Here is a 16,008-nt window from a genome sequence, read left to right on the forward strand (position 1 = left end):
CACTATACTGAGCATTTATATAATTTTTTAGACTTACTATACCAAGACATTTTATGACTTTTATCGACATACTATACTATTACTCTTTTATAGCCTTTTTGACATACTATAATTACTTTTTTTTTTCATAGTATATGATGACTTATTGACATACTATACTATGACCTTTTAAATTTTTTTGACATACTATACTATGACTTTTTTTGACATACTATACTATTACTCTTTTATGGCTTTTTTGACATACTATACTATGGCTATTTTTTACATAGTATACTGTGACTTTTAATGTGTTTTTGACATACTATATTATGACTTTTTGATATACTAAAATAAGCTTTTTTCTGACTTTTTTTTAAAGACATACTATAACATTTTTAATAGCATACTATTACTCTGATATTATTTGTGGCATTTTTTATGACATAGTATGTTATTTTTTTATGGCATACTATATTATGACCTTTTCTGTCTTTTTAATGACAATGTATTATTTTTTTATGGCTGACTGTACTATGACCTTTTATACGGCATACTATACTATGGCTTTTTTATGACTTTTTTTACATACTATACGATGACTATTTTTACATAGTATACTGTGACTTTTAATGTTTTTTTGACATAATATATTATGACTTTTTGACATACTATACTAAGCTTTTTTATTACTTTTTTTTAGACATTCTATGACATTTTTAATAGCATACTATACTCTGATATTATTTGTGGTATTTATTATGACATATGTTATTTTTTTATGGCTTATTATACAATGACCTTTTTTCCGACATACTATACTATGACTTTTTTTATTTTATACTATGACTTTTTGTATTTTTTTGACATACTGTACTGTGACTTTTTTCCGACATACTATACTATGACTTTTTTTCAACATACTAAACTATGCCTTTTTATTTGTCTGGACATGCTATACTATGACTTTTTTAATCTTTTCGACATACTATACTATGACTTTTATTTCTTTAACATACTATACATCGTTTTTTGTTTTTTTTCCCCGACATACTGTGACTTTTTTTTGACATACTATACTGTGACTTTTTAATTGTTTCCAACATACTATACTATGAGGTTTTTTTGACATACTATACTGTGACTTTTTAATTGTTTCCAACATACTATACTATGAGTTTTTTTTGACATACTATACTATGACTTTTTTTTTCGATATACTATATGATGACTTTTTAAAATTATCGACATACTATACTATGACTTTTTTTATTTCTTCAACATACTATACTATGACTTTTTTTATTTTTTCTGACATACTATGACGTTTTTTTGACATACTATACTATGACTTTAATTTTTTCGACATACTATACTATGACTTTTTTTTTATTGTTTTGACATACTATATTATGACTTTTTTTATTTTTTCGACATACTATACTATGAATTTTTTTATTTTATACTATAACATTTTGTATTTTTTTGACATACTGTACTATGACTTTTTTCGACATACTATACTCTGACTTTTTTAAATTTTTCGACATACTATGACCTTTTTTTTTAATTTTTTCCGACATACTGTACTATGACTTTTTTTCAACATACTATACTGTGACTTTTTTATTTTGTGGGCATGCTATATTATGGCATTTTTTCAACATGTTATCTTATATATGTATATATATATATATATACACACAGTAAACAGAAAATAGCAAATTTCAATGAATGTTTTTATTCAAGCTGCAGATATGACCCCGACTGTCCCTCTGAGTACATTCAGACAGTAAAAGAAGACTTGGATGAAGTGAGCGAAGAATCTCTCTAGAAACTCGGCAGTCACCTGGGGAGAAAAGCAGAGAAGCACGCCGTAAATATTTGCATCACAAACATCTGTGCATACTGTGCACAGGAAAATTAAACGTATTAATCTATATCATGACTTTTTTAAGACTTTTAATGCATATAAAATGTTGAAAGTCATAGTATAGTATGTCGAAAAAATAAACGTCACAGTATAGTATGTCAGAAAAAAAGTCATAGTATAGTATGTGAAGAATTTTTAAAAAAGTCATATGGTATGTTAAAAAAATTAAAAAGTCATAATATGGTATGTCGATAAAATAAAAATTTGGTCTGTCGAAAAAATGTCATAGTATGTTAAAAAAGTAAAAAAAAAGTCAAAGTATAGTATGTCGAAGAAAAGTCTAGTAGTAGTATAATAGCTTGAATAAGATAAAAAAAAAACAGTCATAGTATAGCATGTCGAAAATAAGTCCTGGTATAGGATGTTGAAAAAAAATCATACTATATTATGTCCAAAAAAAGGCATAGTATGTCGAAACAATTTTAAAAAGTCATAGTATAATATCTCTAAAACAAGTCATAGTATAGTATGTCAAAACAAAAGTCACAGTATAGTATGTCAAAAAATAAGTCATATTTTGTACATATTATGTACAAAAAAAACGTATAGCATGTCGAAAAAATTGAATAAGTCATAATATAGTATGTTGAAACAGTTTTTCAAAAATCATAGTGTAGTATGTCGATAAAATGTTCATGTAGTCAAGTGGTTTCGATACACTGTAATTCCCCTGGTTCCATTCTACAATCAATAAAAAAAAAAAAAAATCTGAAACAATAATCAAAGTGTCAAGAGAATATTTTTCTTTACTGGTGTTTCCTTACTCTGAGGGGGTCCAGCATCGATCTCGTCTCAGCAGCGGCTGAGCTGCTTCTGATGAGCCTTTCTGTGGTTCTCCAGCTGCTTCTCCAGCATTTTCTGGAGGACGGAGAAGCAAAAAAACACATTACAGACACACAATCATTCAAATATAAAAAATCATGTTATTTGACTGTTGCAGTTTTCAGCTGTGTATACTGGTGGTACATGTGCTTCCTCTAGTGGTACGCGCAGGAATCTCTGAAATATTCTTTAAAAATGAAATATAATAATAGTCAAATACCAAAACTCTCTAGCGAACAAAGTTCTTGTTCGGCACAGATTCATTGATGATAAGCTCTTTCTATTTCAAGGTATTTACTATTGTGTTCTACTATTCAGATATATTCTGTGTGACAGCTTATTTGATTTGAGACGGAGAGGAAAAAGAAGAAAAAAACGCTCTGCCAGGCAGACTCTGTGTCAATGCCTGGCCAGAGCTCTCGCTGTGTAGCCCTCCAGTGGCAGGCCCTAGTGGGGCGTTGAGCGTCCCTCTGGTCTGTCTTTAGAGACAGAAATGACCTCTACTTGTAAACACGGTTTCGGATGCCAATGACGCCACACATCACATCACGGAACACAAGAATTATGAAGTAAAGTGAGAACTGCTCATAATACTGCTGCTGACATCTCAGCATTGATTAGTACTTGAGTAAATGTACTTAGTTACATTCCACGGCTGGTGACAGTTATGAAGCTGTGACACATAGAGTATTCAGATATACTCTGTGTGACAGCTCATTTGATTTGAGACAACGAGAGAAAAATTAAAAAAGGCTCTGCCAGGAAGACTCTGAAACAACAATGACTTTGGTGACCTGGAGCCTAGGTGATGCACGTAGGCTCCAGGTCACCGTCAATGCCTGGCTTAAAAACAGGTAATAAAATATAGCGCTTATGTCTATGAATTAAACCCCGCCAGTGGACGCGCCCTAGTGGGGCATTGAGCGTTTCAGACAGAGGGTGAATACAGGTATATGTCAGGCAGACAGCATGAGGAAAATAACGTTTTTTTTTAACATTACAGCATGTAAACATATGGGACCTTAGTTTAATCTGATTGTCAAGACTTTCTGGCAATTGTAGTGTCCCATGTGTTTACTACTACTCTGTCAATCTCTGTGAGAAATCATTGACTTCATTGAAGGAACTATGACTACTACTATGTTGATGTTAATTTGAAAAACCTAAATACGGTCAAATTTATCAAACTGTTCTAAGCCTTAAAGGTCCCATATTATAAAAAGTGAGATGTTCAGGTATCTTTTATTATTAAGCAGGTTTAAACAAGCAGTCAGGAGTACTATGCATGTGTGATGTCACAAATCTACGATATATGGAACATTTAAATGTAAATGTGTCCCAGTTTATTTCAAGTTGCAGTGTATGTGAATGACATCAGCTGACAGAAAGTAAACATGGACCTAAACTGTTGCCTAGCAACGCAATTATGTTGCAGTTCCATTGAAATGCACTAAAACGGAGCGTTTCAGACAGAAGGTGAATACAGGTATATGTCAGGCAGACAGCATGAGGAAAATACCGTTTTTTTTTTTAACATTACAGCATGTAAACATATGGGACCTTTAAAAAAATGAAGGGCACTGTCATTTTGATGCTTGGGCTACATGTTTATTGGCATAGCCTAGCGTCTGCGTTGGACAATTCTATGGCAAGCTGTTTTAACATTTAATAGCTAAGCTTGACTATCTGGAATTAACATTAGAGATATCCACAATTGCATTTTGATTAGTTGTAATGACATTAGAACGGAAAAGAATGCTGTCATATATAGCGGCACAGAATATCACAATTACTGATCAAATGCTTTGATATAGAGTAGAATACAATAGCATCATAAAGAGCGTGATAGAATGCTGACATATAGAGCTGAATAGACATTCCTATGACATCATCATTTATGATCTCACAGAGGCAACATTCTATGATGTCAATGATAATGTTGCAGTTTATGTAACATTATCATTAATGATGTCACAGAGGCAACATTCTATGATGTCGATGATAATGTTGCAGTTTATGTAACATTATCATTTATGATGTCACAGAGGCAACATTCTACGATGTCAATGATAATGTTGCAGTTTATGTAACATTATCATTTATGATGTCACAGAGGCAACATTCTATGATGTCAATGATAATGTTGCAGTTTATGTAACATTATCATTTATGATGTCACAGAGGCAACATTCTACGATGTCAATGATAATGTTGCAGTTTATGTAACATTATCATTTATGATGTCACAGAGGCAATATTCCATGATCTCAATGACGATGTCACAGGAATGTTAGTTTAATCTGAATGACAGAAATCATTGACTTCATCAGAGGAACTATGACTACTACTATGTTGATGTAAATTTAAAAAAAAAAAATACACAATAGGTGTACGATAGTACAATAGTAAGTTCAACATACTTTTGTGCGAATAAACAGTTGTATGTGTCTTTTCGGACACACTGAGAAGTAATTAACGTCATTACTTCCCCCTTGCCGGTTCGAGACGCATAACCATGGTAACCTGTGCCAACCTCATGTGTTAAAATCGACGGTTTGTGAGATATAGAGTCTGAATTAATTTCAAATATTTATTAAACCGAGCAAACTGAAATCTTATATTTACAGTTAAATTGAAGTGTTATTGATGTTACAGAACTGTCTGTCGACATGTATTATCAACGTTGTCTTCACTACCGCATTGCATTGTGGGATATTTCTGCCAACGTAATGTTCAGCGTTGCATACTGTAATATTTTACTGGAAATAGTATGCAATTTGCGTACTATAGGTTTTATACTTAGGTTTCGGACCTACTAAAATATCTCACATACTGTTTTAGTGTACTAAATAGCATGTTAGTATGGAATTTTGGACACAACCACAAACTGTGATGTCACTGATGATGTCACAGTTTATGTGACATGATCATTTATGATCTCACAGATGAAACCACTGATGATGTCACAGGAATGTTAGTTTAGTCTGAATGAAGGAGATCATTGACTTCATCAAGGGAACTGTGAATACGACTATGTTAATGTTGATTAAAAAAAATCGAAAAAAAGTAAAATATGCTACCTAAAAAAAACCACTAAGACAAATGAAAAACATTAATGCTTAATGCATTAATGCTTTCCCTTCGTGGTTAATGGCGTTGCTTTGCGTCTGCGTCGGGCAACCTTCCGTCTGCTGCGAGTCTTCGGCCTTCGGTCCCCGTCTGCGAGTGGCCTGTCGTCCTACGCGCGGCAGTATCAACAAAACACTTGTTTTTTGATCTGTGATTGATGGGCGTAACGGGGGTTCTATAAGTAAACTTTCGACGACGTTCCCTGATGTCACTTATGATGTCACAGTTTATGTGACATCATTTATGACATCACAATGGCAACATTCCATCATGTCACTGATGATGTCACAGGAGAGTTAGTTTAATCTGATTGTCAAGACTTTCTGGCAATTGTAGTGTCCCATGTGTCTACTACTACTCTGTCAATCTCTGTGAGAAATCATTGACTTCATTGAAGGAACTATGACTACTACTATGTTGATGTTAATTTGAAAAACCTAAATACGGTCAAATTTATCAAACTGTTCTAAGCCTTAAAGGTCCCATATTATAAAAAGTGAGATGTTCAGGTATCTTTTATTATTAAGCAGGTTTAAACAAGCAGTCAGGAGTACTATGCATGTGTGATGTCACAAATCTACGATATATGGAACATTTAAATGTAAATGTGTCCCAGTTTATTTCAAGTTGCAGTGTATGTGAATGACATCAGCTGACAGAAAGTAAACATGGACCTAAACTGTTGCCTAGCAACGCAATTATGTTGCAGTTCCATTGAAAAAAAAACGGAGCGTTTCAGACAGAGGGTGAATACAGGTATATGTCAGGCAGACAGCATGAGGAAAATAACGTTTTTTTTTAACATTACAGCATGTAAACATATGGGACCTTTAAAAAAATGAAGGGCACTGTCATTTTGATGCTTGGGCTACATGTTTATTGGCATAGCCTAGCGTCTGCGTTGGACAATTCTATGGCAAGCTGTTTTAATATTTAATAGCTAAGCTTGACTATCTGGAATTAACATTAGAGATATCTACAATTGCATTTTGATTAGTTGTAATGACATTAGAACGGAAAAGAATGCTGTCATATATAGCGGCACAGAATATCACAATTACTGATCAAATGCTTTGATATAGAGTAGAATACAATAGCATCATAAAGAGCGTGATAGAATGCTGACATATAGAGCTGAATAGACATTCCTATGACATCATCATTTATGATCTCACAGAGGCAACATTCTATGATGTCAATGATAATGTTGCAGTTTATGTAACATTATCATTTATGATGTCACGAGGCAACATTCTATGATGTCAATGATAATGTTGCAGTTTATGTAACATTATCATTTATGATGTCACGAGGCAACATTCTATGATGTCAATGATAATGTTGCAGTTTATGTAACATTATCATTAATGATGTCACAGAGGCAACATTCTATGATGTCAATGATAATGTTGCAGTTTATGTAACATCATCATTTATGATGTCACAGAGGCAACATTCTATGATGTCAATGATAATGTTGCAGTTTATGTAACATCATCATTTATGATGTCACAGAGGCAACATTCTATGATGTCAATGATAATGTTGCAGTTTATGTAACATCATCATTTATGATGTCACAGAGGCAACATTCTATGATGTCAATGATAATGTTGCAGTTTATGTAACATTATCATTTATGATGTCACGAGGCAACATTCTATGATGTCAATGATAATGTTGCAGTTTATGTAACATTATCATTAATGATGTCACGTAGGCAACATTCTATGATGTCAATGATAATGTTGCAGTTTATGTAACATTATCATTAATGATGTCACAGAGGCAACATTCTATGATGTCAATGATAATGTTGCAGTTTATGTAACATTATCATTTATGATGTCACAGAGGCAATATTCCATGATCTCAATGACGATGTCACGGGAATGTTAGTTTAATCTGAATGACAGAAATCATTGACTTCATCAGAGGAACTATGACTACTACTATGTTGATGTAAATTTAAAAAAAAAAAATACACAATAGGTGTACGATAGTACAATAGTAAGTTCAACATACTTTTGTGCGAATAAACAGTTGTATGTGTCTTTTCGGACACACTGAGAAGTAATTAACGTCATTACTTCCCCCTTGCCGGTTCGAGACGCATTACCATGGTAACCTGTGCCAACCTCATGTGTTAAAATCGACGGTTTGTGAGATATAGAGTCTGAATTAATTTCAAATATTTATTAAACCGAGCAAAGTGAAATCTTATATTTACAGTTAAATTGAAGTGTTATTGATGTTACAGAACTGTCTGTCGACATGTATTATCAACGTTGTCTTCACTACCGCATTGCATTGTGGGATATTTCTGCCAACGTAATGTTCAGCGTTGCATACTGTAATATTTTACTGGAAATAGTATGCAATTTGCGTACTATAGGTTTTATACTTAGGTTTCGGACCTACTAAAATATCTCACATACTGTTTTAGTGTACTAAATAGCATGTTAGTATGGAATTTTGGACACAACCACAAACTGTGATGTCACTGATGATGTCACAGTTTATGTGACATGATCATTTATGATCTCACAGATGAAACCACTGATGATGTCACAGGAATGTTAGTTTAGTCTGAATGAAGGAGATCATTGACTTCATTAAGGGAACTGTGAATACGACTATGTTAATGTTGATTAAAAAAAATCGAAAAAAAGTAAAATATGCGACCTAAAAAAAAAACACTAAGACAAATGAAAAGCATTAATGCTTAATGCATTAATGCTTTCCCTTCGTGGTTAATGGCGTTGCTTTGCGTCTGCGTCGGGCAACCTTCCGTCTGCTGCGAGTCTTCGGCCTTCGGTCCCCGTCTGCGAGTGGCCTGTCGTCCTACGCGCGGCAGTATCAACAAAACACTTGTTTTTTGATCTGTGATTGATGGGCGTAACGGGGGTTCTATAAGTAAACTTTCGACGACGTTCCCTGATGTCACTTATGATGTCACAGTTTATGTGACATCATTTATGACATCACAATGGCAACATTCCACATGTCACTGATGATGTCACAGGAGAGTTAGTTTAATCTGATTGTCAAGACTTTCTGGCAATTGTAGTGTCCCATGTGTCTACTACTACTCTGTCAATCTCTGTGAGAAATCATTGACTTCATTGAAGGAACTATGACTACTACTATGTTGATGTTAATTTGAAAAACCTAAATACGGTCAAATTTATCAAACTGTTCTAAGCCTTAAAGGTCCCATATTATAAAAAGTGAGATGTTCAGGTATCTTTTATTATTAAGCAGGTTTAAACAAGCAGTCAGGAGTACTATGCATGTGTGATGTCACAAATCTACGATATATGGAACATTTAAATGTAAATGTGTCCCAGTTTATTTCCAGTTGCAGTGTATGTGAATGACATCAGCTGACAGAAAGTAAAAATGGACCTAAACTGTTGCCTAGCAACGCAATTATGTTGCAGTTCCATTGAAATGCACTAAAACGGAGCGTTTCAGACAGAAGGTGAATACAGGTATATGTCAGGCAGACAGCATGAGGAAAATAACGTTTTTTTTTAACATTACAGCATGTAAACATATGGGACCTTTAAAAAAATGAAGGGCACTGTCATTTTGATGCTTGGGCTACATGTTTATTGGCATAGCCTAGCGTCTGCGTTGGACAATTCTATGGCAAGCTGTTTTAACATTTAATAGCTAAGCTTGACTATCTGGAATTAACATTAGAGATATCTACAATTGCATTTTGATTAGTTGTAATGACATTAGAACGGAAAAGAATGCTGTCATATATAGCGGCACAGAATATCACAATTACTGATCAAATGCTTTGATATAGAGTAGAATACAATAGCATCATAAAGAGCGTGATAGAATGCTGACATATAGAGCTGAATAGACATTCCTATGACATCATCATTTATGATCTCACAGAGGCAACATTCTATGATGTCAATGATAATGTTGCAGTTTATGTAACATTATCATTTATGATGTCACAGAGGCAATATTCCATGATCTCAATGACGATGTCACAGGAATGTTAGTTTAATCTGAATGACAGAAATCATTGACTTCATCAGAGGAACTATGACTACTACTATGTTGATGTAAATTAAAAAAAAAAAAATACACAATAGGTGTACGATAGTACAATAGTAAGTTCAACATACTTTTGTGCGAATAAACAGTTGTATGTGTCTTTTCGGACACACTGAGAAGTAATTAACGTCATTACTTCCCCCTTGCCGGTTCGAGACGCATTACCATGGTAACCTGTGCCAACCTCATGTGTTAAAATCGACGGTTTGTGAGATATAGAGTCTGAATTAATTTCAAATATTTATTAAACCGAGCAAAGTGAAATCTTATATTTACAGTTAAATTGAAGTGTTATTGATGTTACAGAACTGTCTGTTGACATGTATTATCAACGTTGTCTTCACTACCGCATTGCATTGTGGGATATTTCTGCCAACGTAATGTTCAGCGTTGCATACTGTAATATTTTACTGGAAATAGTATGCAATTTGCGTACTATAGGTTTTATACTTAGGTTTCGGACCTACTAAAATATCTCACATACTGTTTTAGTGTACTAAATAGCATGTTAGTATGGAATTTTGGACACAACCACAAACTGTGATGTCACTGATGATGTCACAGTTTATGTGACATGATCATTTATGATCTCACAGATGAAACCACTGATGATGTCACAGGAATGTTAGTTTAGTCTGAATGAAGGAGATCATTGACTTCATCAAGGGAACTGTGAATACGACTATGTTAATGTTGATTAAAAAAAATCGAAAAAAAGTAAGATATGCGACCTAAAAAAAAAACACTAAGACAAATGAAAAGCATTAATGCTTAATGCATTAATGCTTTCCCTTCGTGGTTAATGGCGTTGCTTTGCGTCTGCGTCGGGCAACCTTCCGTCTGCTGCGAGTCTTCGGCCTTCGGTCCCCGTCTGCGAGTGGCCTGTCGTCCTACGCGTGGCAGTATCAACAAAACACTTGTTTTTTGATCTGTGATTGATGGGCGTAACGGGGGTTCTATAAGTAAACTTTCGACGACGTTCCCTGATGTCACTTATGATGTCACAGTTTATGTGACATCATTTATGACATCACAATGGCAACATTCCACATGTCACTGATGATGTCACAGGAGAGTTAGTTTAATCTGATTGTCAAGACTTTCTGGCAATTGTAGTGTCCCATGTGTCTACTACTACTCTGTCAATCTCTGTGAGAAATCATTGACTTCATTGAAGGAACTATGACTACTACTATGTTGATGTTAATTTGAAAAACCTAAATACGGTCAAATTTATCAAACTGTTCTAAGCCTTAAAGGTCCCATATTATAAAAAGTGAGATGTTCAGGTATCTTTTATTATTAAGCAGGTTTAAACAAGCAGTCAGGAGTACTATGCATGTGTGATGTCACAAATCTACGATATATGGAACATTTAAATGTAAATGTGTCCCAGTTTATTTCAAGTTGCAGTGTATGTGAATGACATCAGCTGACAGAAAGTAAACATGGACCTAAACTGTTGCCTAGCAACGCAATTATGTTGCAGTTCCATTGAAATGCACTAAAACGGAGCGTTTCAGACAGAGGGTGAATACAGGTATATGTCAGGCAGACAGCATGAGGAAAATAAAGTTTTTTTTTAACATTACAGCATGTAAACATATGGGTCCTTTAAAAAAATGAAGGGCACTGTCATTTTGATGCTTGGGCTACATGTTTATTGGCATAGCCTAGCGTCTGCGTTGGACAATTCTATGGCAAGCTGTTTTAACATTTAATAGCTAAGCTTGACTATCTGGAATTAACATTAGAGATATCCACAATTGCATTTTGATTAGTTGTAATGACATTAGAACGGAAAAGAATGCTGTCATATATAGCGGCACAGAATATCACAATTACTGATCAAATGCTTTGATATAGAGTAGAATACAATAGCATCATAAAGAGCGTGATAGAATGCTGACATATAGAGCTGAATAGACATTCCTATGACATCATCATTTATGATCTCACAGAGGCAACATTCTATGATGTCAATGATAATGTTGCAGTTTATGTAACATCATCATTTATGATGTCACAGAGGCAACATTCTATGATGTCAATGATAATGTTGCAGTTTATGTAACATTATCATTAATGATGTCACAGAGGCAACATTCTACGATGTCAATGATAATGTTGCAGTTTATGTAACATTATCATTTATGATGTCACAGAGGCAATATTCCATGATCTCAATGACGATGTCACGGGAATGTTAGTTTAATCTGAATGACAGAAATAATTGACTTCATCAGAGGAACTATGACTACTACTATGTTGATGTAAATTTAAAAAAAAAAAATACACAATAGGTGTACGATAGTACAATAGTAAGTTCAACATACTTTTGTGCGAATAAACAGTTGTATGTGTCTTTTCGGACACACTGAGAAGTAATTAACGTCATTACTTCCCCCTTGCCGGTTCGAGACGCATTACCATGGTAACCTGTGCCAACCTCATGTGTTAAAATCGACGGTTTGTGAGATATAGAGTCTGAATTAATTTCAAATATTTATTAAACCGAGCAAAGTGAAATCTTATATTTACAGTTAAATTGAAGTGTTATTGATGTTACAGAACTGTCTGTCGACATGTATTATCAACGTTGTCTTCACTACCGCATTGCATTGTGGGATATTTCTGCCAACGTAATGTTCAGCGTTGCATACTGTAATATTTTACTGGAAATAGTATGCAATTTGCGTACTATAGGTTTTATACTTAGGTTTCGGACCTACTAAAATATCTCACATACTGTTTTAGTGTACTAAATAGCATGTTAGTATGGAATTTTGGACACAACCACAAACTGTGATGTCACTGATGATGTCACAGTTTATGTGACATGATCATTTATGATCTCACAGATGAAACCACTGATGATGTCACAGGAATGTTAGTTTAGTCTGAATGAAGGAGATCATTGACTTCATCAAGGGAACTGTGAATACGACTATGTTAATGTTGATTAAAAAAAATCGAAAAAAAGTAAGATATGCGACCTAAAAAAAAAACACTAAGACAAATGAAAAGCATTAATGCTTAATGCATTAATGCTTTCCCTTCGTGGTTAATGGCGTTGCTTTGCGTCTGCGTCGGGCAACCTTCCGTCTGCTGCGAGTCTTCGGCCTTCGGTCCCCGTCTGCGAGTGGCCTGTCGTCCTACGCGTGGCAGTATCAACAAAACACTTGTTTTTTGATCTGTGATTGATGGGCGTAACGGGGGTTCTATAAGTAAACTTTCGACGACGTTCCCTGATGTCACTTATGATGTCACAGTTTATGTGACATCATTTATGACATCACAATGGCAACATTCCACATGTCACTGATGATGTCACAGGAGAGTTAGTTTAATCTGATTGTCAAGACTTTCTGGCAATTGTAGTGTCCCATGTGTCTACTACTACTCTGTCAATCTCTGTGAGAAATCATTGACTTCATTGAAGGAACTATGACTACTACTATGTTGATGTTAATTTGAAAAACCTAAATACGGTCAAATTTATCAAACTGTTCTAAGCCTTAAAGGTCCCATATTATAAAAAGTGAGATGTTCAGGTATCTTTTATTATTAAGCAGGTTTAAACAAGCAGTCAGGAGTACTATGCATGTGTGATGTCACAAATCTACGATATATGGAACATTTAAATGTAAATGTGTCCCAGTTTATTTCAAGTTGCAGTGTATGTGAATGACATCAGCTGACAGAAAGTAAACATGGACCTAAACTGTTGCCTAGCAACGCAATTATGTTGCAGTTCCATTGAAATGCACTAAAACGGAGCGTTTCAGACAGAGGGTGAATACAGGTATATGTCAGGCAGACAGCATGAGGAAAATAAAGTTTTTTTTTAACATTACAGCATGTAAACATATGGGTCCTTTAAAAAAATGAAGGGCACTGTCATTTTGATGCTTGGGCTACATGTTTATTGGCATAGCCTAGCGTCTGCGTTGGACAATTCTATGGCAAGCTGTTTTAACATTTAATAGCTAAGCTTGACTATCTGGAATTAACATTAGAGATATCCACAATTGCATTTTGATTAGTTGTAATGACATTAGAACGGAAAAGAATGCTGTCATATATAGCGGCACAGAATATCACAATTACTGATCAAATGCTTTGATATAGAGTAGAATACAATAGCATCATAAAGAGCGTGATAGAATGCTGACATATAGAGCTGAATAGACATTCCTATGACATCATCATTTATGATCTCACAGAGGCAACATTCTATGATGTCAATGATAATGTTGCAGTTTATGTAACATCATCATTTATGATGTCACAGAGGCAACATTCTATGATGTCAATGATAATGTTGCAGTTTATGTAACATTATCATTAATGATGTCACAGAGGCAACATTCTACGATGTCAATGATAATGTTGCAGTTTATGTAACATTATCATTTATGATGTCACAGAGGCAATATTCCATGATCTCAATGACGATGTCACGGGAATGTTAGTTTAATCTGAATGACAGAAATAATTGACTTCATCAGAGGAACTATGACTACTACTATGTTGATGTAAATTTAAAAAAAAAAAATACACAATAGGTGTACGATAGTACAATAGTAAGTTCAACATACTTTTGTGCGAATAAACAGTTGTATGTGTCTTTTCGGACACACTGAGAAGTAATTAACGTCATTACTTCCCCCTTGCCGGTTCGAGACGCATTACCATGGTAACCTGTGCCAACCTCATGTGTTAAAATCGACGGTTTGTGAGATATAGAGTCTGAATTAATTTCAAATATTTATTAAACCGAGCAAAGTGAAATCTTATATTTACAGTTAAATTGAAGTGTTATTGATGTTACAGAACTGTCTGTCGACATGTATTATCAACGTTGTCTTCACTACCGCATTGCATTGTGGGATATTTCTGCCAACGTAATGTTCAGCGTTGCATACTGTAATATTTTACTGGAAATAGTATGCAATTTGCGTACTATAGGTTTTATACTTAGGTTTCGGACCTACTAAAATATCTCACATACTGTTTTAGTGTACTAAATAGCATGTTAGTATGGAATTTTGGACACAACCACAAACTGTGATGTCACTGATGATGTCACAGTTTATGTGACATGATCATTTATGATCTCACAGATGAAACCACTGATGATGTCACAGGAATGTTAGTTTAGTCTGAATGAAGGAGATCATTGACTTCATCAAGGGAACTGTGAATACAACTATGTTAATGTTGATTAAAAAAAATCGAAAAAAAGTAAAATATGCGACCTAAAAAAAAAACACTAAGACAAATGAAAAGCATTAATGCTTAATGCATTAATGCTTTACCTTCGTGGTTAATGGCGTTGCTTTGCGTCTGCGTCGGGCAACCTTCCGTCTGCTGCGAGTCTTCGGCCTTCGGTCCCCGTCTGCGAGTGGCCTGTCGTCCTACGCGCGGCAGTATCAACAAAACACTTGTTTTTTGATCTGTGATTGATGGGCGTAACGGGGGTTCTATAAGTAAACTTTCGACGACGTTCCCTGATGTCACTTATGATGTCACAGTTTATGTGACATCATTTATGACATCACAATGGCAACATTCCATCATGTCACTGATGATGTCACAGGAGAGTTAGTTTAATCTGATTGTCAAGACTTTCTGGCAATTGTAGTGTCCCATGTGTCTACTACTACTCTGTCAATCTCTGTGAGAAATCATTGACTTCATTGAAGGAACTATGACTACTACTATGTTGATGTTAATTTGAAAAACCTAAATACGGTCAAATTTATCAAACTGTTCTAAGCCTTAAAGGTCCCATATTATAAAAAGTGAGATGTTCAGGTATCTTTTATTATTAAGCAGGTTTAAACAAGCAGTCAGGAGTACTATGCATGTGTGATGTCACAAATCTACGATATATGGAACATTTAAATGTAAATGTGTCCCAGTTTATTTCAAGTTGCAGTGTATGTGAATGACATCAGCTGACAGAAAGTAAACATGGACCTAAACTGTTGCCTAGCAACGCAATTATGTTGCAGTTCCATTGAAATGCACTAAAACGGAGCGTTTCAGACAGAGGG

At 34.6% G+C, this 16,008-nt stretch overlaps 1 long non-coding RNA gene across 1 annotated transcript; it reads right to left on the reverse strand.

Moving 5' to 3' along the window:
- Positions 1 to 1,702: 1,702 nt before the first annotated feature.
- On the reverse strand, positions 1,703 to 3,468 carry LOC141781577 (uncharacterized). Its single transcript, XR_012596889.1, has 2 exons — positions 2,677 to 3,468; positions 1,703 to 1,828 (listed from the first exon to the last, which is right to left on the reverse strand). It is a non-coding gene; the product is annotated as an uncharacterized LOC141781577 (long non-coding RNA).
- Between the last annotated feature and the right edge of the window lie 12,540 nt (positions 3,469 to 16,008).

Source organism: Sebastes fasciatus, chromosome 13 (genome assembly GCF_043250625.1).
Source record: "Sebastes fasciatus isolate fSebFas1 chromosome 13, fSebFas1.pri, whole genome shotgun sequence".
Taxonomy (NCBI): Eukaryota; Metazoa; Chordata; class Actinopteri; order Perciformes; family Sebastidae; genus Sebastes; species Sebastes fasciatus.